The sequence below is a fragment of the Gigantopelta aegis genome, unplaced genomic scaffold (assembly GCF_016097555.1).
Source record: "Gigantopelta aegis isolate Gae_Host unplaced genomic scaffold, Gae_host_genome ctg6288_pilon_pilon, whole genome shotgun sequence".
NCBI lineage: Eukaryota > Metazoa > Mollusca > Gastropoda > Neomphalida > Peltospiridae > Gigantopelta > Gigantopelta aegis.
Window position 1 is genome coordinate 12,329 of NW_024534936.1, and position 4,744 is coordinate 17,072.

The window sequence follows — 4,744 nt, forward strand, 5'->3', positions numbered from 1 at the left end:
TTATTTCAACATTATTAACTTCCATTTTCCAACAATTAAAGGACAATGCTATAATAACCTCTAAAGGTCATATTATTATAGAATTAATAATAATCTTAATTTAGGATCACTTCCATAACAAAATACAATAAATATTAGTAACATAACTTGACTTCTAAATTTGTATATTTTTTTTCTAGGTTATTCAATTGGTTTAGTTTTAGCATTCATAGCCTCTACTTATCATCAGCTGCACAACCTGCTTTGTTATATATAGTACCTTTATGTTTATTACCTGTACTGATCTTAGCAGCATACAGGAAACAAGTTAAAGCATTTCTATTCCAACAGGTAAGATGTTCTACACACACTAGTTATATAGCTTTGAATAGATACCTATCAAAGTCTTAGAAAAAGTTCTGGTATGATAAATCTGATATAGTGGTATTATATTATTAGATGTTTATAAGTGCTTTTAGAATGTTCTCTCAAAACTGTTTGGATATTTACAGATATTAATTGTTTTATAGTGAGAAGTAACATGTCATGTTTTAATACCAATTTTTTTATGTAGAAGAGAGAGAAAGAGTGTTCTGACTTTGGAGATGATAAAAACCTACAATACTTTATGATTACCATGAACAGTTAAATGATAAAGAACCCTGATATATGTAACTAAGTAGAATGTTTTCATATTATTTATAACAAATATTTATAATAGAAATATACATTTATTCTAACAATTTATTAAAGTATCCATCTTATTAATAAACAGTAATGTTATATACATTGATAATGCATTCTGAATTCTGAGGTACCCTTAATATTACAAATTCTTACATAAGGTTGTGTAGATTAAATTGCAATAGCCCCTTTTAATTTTAGCAATAATCAAAAACAAATTAATGAAAAATACAAGCAAAAGACTAATTTAATGTCTTGTTAAAGTTTTGTTAATAGTCCAGAGTCAGAGCAGAGGTCTTCACTAAAGGCTGTAGTTCCTTAAAATGAGGATGCTTAGAATCTCCCATTAATTCAAATAAAACTGATTCACTGGTAGTGACAAAGGCCCCACATTGACGCATACGCTAAGAGAAAATACCAAAATTAAGTCTAGCCTGATACCTCAATCAATTAAAGTGTTTATTATAATAATTACCTCAAATGCAAACAATCGATCAACTTGTGAGCGTGAAGAGCATCCATCAGCAAGAATGTGGACATCAAATCCTCGCTCAATCAAATCAAGACAAGTCTGCTGAACACATACTTGAGTCTACAAAAAGTTAATAGTATAGAATTGTTAGTATATCAGTAAACATGTATGGATATAGCCAGTTATTTTTTCACAGTGAGAAAAGTATTGTGACAAAAGTTGATTTCATGAAATATTCTTATCACATTATTATTATAAGGAGTACATTGCAGTTAAAGTTTAGATAAACACAAAAATGATTAAAGGTGCAAAATTTTTAGCCGACCTTTTATTTGTAACTTTATCCTGTACACAAATAATTGAGTACACAGTAACAGAATTATATCAAAATTATAGTATATTTTAATTGAATAGTATCACATTAAATACCTCAATGCCAAATAGCACTACACTTTTACGAGTTGGCTCAGACTCAAAGACTGCTTCCACTTCAGGCACTACCATTGAAAATTTTGTTTTTTTCGAATACTCCTCTAGCTTTTGATATGTCAATATCACTGACGTTTACCAAGACCTACAAATAAATTATAAGTTTATTTATAGAGGAAATAAGGAAGTGACCTTTGGGATATTGTTCAGTGACAATTACTGGTATCTCCAATATATGGGCAGCTTGAACCTAGAGGTGACATTAGAGTGAGTTAGGTTTAAGACAAACATTTAATGCTGCCAGTTGAAATATAATAAGAAATTAAAGAGTCAAGGAGGACATCTATTGGAAATGTACTAATGTTAGCTATACAATGACGCTCGTCTACTAATACTGATACCATAATCAGTGTTAACCTTAACGCTAACATTAAATTAATAAACAGGCTGGCTATGCAAGATTATGTTAGAATAATATTTATTTTACTAAAGAAACATTCTTAAATCATTGTCTGCATACTACAGCTCCCTATCATATGCCTCATTGGCTTCATTTAACTGGTATAATATTTTATTAATGTTAATTAAGATATGAACCATTTTCTTTGCCACGTGATAATCTCAGGAAAATACCGAATAATTGGATGAAATTTCTCTTGCATGTCACATAAAAAGAATAACTACTATTAGCTGTCAGACGACCAAGATACGTACAAGTTTGACCTAAAGTCAAGAGAAGAATCATTAAATATAGAATTTATACAACACTCACCTGTAGCCATTTTGGTAATTAGCCACTCCCACTAATTTAGGCGTGGCGTACTGCTGCCGTGGTATGTTTGTATTTGTAGTAAATCGCTAGTGTAAACACTGAACAGTGCAAAGCTGTTTAATGAATAGCCTTAACTACAAGTATATTGCAAGACAGAGAAATTAAGATTAGTAAGTTACCATGGGACTCTATGATTAAGATCATTACTTTTGTTGTAGGTGTTCTCTGTCAGGCCTCTATCTATTACCATGATGGCTTCAGTACAATTCTCTCTCTCAACTTACTTCTTCACCATCTCTCATTTACTCTGCCGAAAGAAGTTAGTCGTGGCTGTGAAGGAGCATTGAACTACTATAATTAGTTGCAGAACTATTGTTACTACGTTCTGGTTCCAAAGCAGCCAGAGCTTTATATCCAGTATCACGTTCTGGAGATTCGTATAACAAGTCAAGAGATGCCATTATAGCTAACACTAAAGGGTTAGCAATATTATTAAAGATCTGACACGCCAACTTAAAGAAGAAACTTTTTACTGAAGTTGAAGGAACAGTTCCAATGATAGCTGATAAAGTGACTGCATCATAGAAGCTGCTACTCATGCTTGCCTATGTTACTGCACTATTCGATGTGAATACTGTTCCAGCTCAACTCCCGGAATTGTTGACCAATATTACTTTGCTAAAGCTAAGCTTATAATATCCACTACTTGCAGCAAGCTGTCCCTGCACACATTGGTGCTCTAACTAGTGAAGATATACTTGAGCTGACTAAGACCATAGCTAGTCAACTTACAATATTAAGACAAGGTTGTCAACAAGCAAGGAAAAACATGGATCTTGGGGAAAGGACTCGTGGTCAATTTAGCGCCTGTGTTCAATCCTTAGATGGTGTTTCCGCTGCCTTTGTGGCGTCTGTGAAAGCTTTTATTACAAGTGGACATTTGGTGATCGTAAAAAAGTGGCCATGTTTACGGGATCCCTTAATAGCAGCTGTAAATAGCGTAGTTAATGTATGCATGTCTTCCAGAATTTTGCTGGTCAGTCGGCTCATTTAACTCCAGAAGGTGAGCAGAGTCAGACTGATATATTGGCTAGTGCAATGTCAGTTGTAAGCGCTAGTATTCAAATGTGGAAACACAACAATAGCACTGATAGAAACACAAGATTGGTTTCCAATTCTGCTAAGAATGGGTCTGTGTCCTGAGAAAAAACTAGGCAGCAATGAGCGTCATTTGGCAACGTCTAGTTAGTTTTGCACACGCGTGCAGTAGCTGACTCTTGTAAAATGCTTGCCTCTTCAATACGTGAACACACTCCTCAACCATCTCCTCTACCAACCCTTCTATACAACGAGCTATACCACAGTCACCTTAAAAAATTACTGCACATGTAACATATTATTAATGAGTTGAAAATATTTCACAAGTAGTATTATGTATTATTTATTAATCAATCACTTGTGGTAACAGTTTTTAATGTCTTTAACAATTTTGTTTAGAGAAGTTGTTTTGTCAAAATTTCTTTAATAAATGAATTTTGTTACATATAAGTGTCTCTTTCCCAAAGGTAATGTTCATGATACTAAATTTGTTTGTTTTCTCTCATCTTTCTATTTCTTTTTTTAATGGCTCTTTTGATGGCTTCTTCTGCAAATATTTTTGGATTACTTTCCAACAGACTCCCTTTGTTGTTTTTTATATGTTAGCTGTCATGGGATATAATGGAAAAAAGTCATGTGACTAGACGCATTTGTCATGTGATAAGACAAATGATAAAGTATTACTATAGATAGAAAAATTTGGTTGGAAATTTGGGACAGAGTATTAATTCTCAACAGTCTTAGAGAAGCCAAAATTAGCTTGCTGTAAAACAACAGAGAAGCCATTAGGAATATAACTAGGAAACTAAATATCAAAAATGTACTATTGGTCAATGGTGCAGTCATGTATCAAATGTCAGCAGTGCAAACAAATTTTACTATACCCAGTAATATATAATAAGAGAATTCATAAGGTTCAAGGTTTAAGTATTAATTTACAATGAACTGGTACTTTACTACTTCAATTACAACAATAGAGTTTTTATATATTAATTTATCTTTGATCTAATTTGTCCATTTTTAACAGTCCATTTATAACAATAGGGTTTGGGACTAATTTATTAGAAGATCAGTTATAGTTGTCTATGAGAACACATTTAATAATAAGAAATCAATCTATTATGTTAGTGGGCTAGATATCTAGTGTTACAAAGAGTCAAAGATATGCTTAGGATATTTGACAATACAAAAAGTAGATAATCAGTATTATCTATAAGGTAAACCTCCTAACATCTGATAAATGTAAAAAAAAGAGGATAATTGTAAAGTGATACAGTTGAAATAAAGGTGAATGTATGAGATTAGGTATC

General features: G+C 32.3%; 1 pseudogene; it reads right to left on the reverse strand.

Annotated features, from left to right (window-relative positions):
- Positions 1 to 932: 932 nt before the first annotated feature.
- LOC121366584 lies at positions 933 to 2,797 on the reverse strand (annotated as a pseudogene).
- Between the last annotated feature and the right edge of the window lie 1,947 nt (positions 2,798 to 4,744).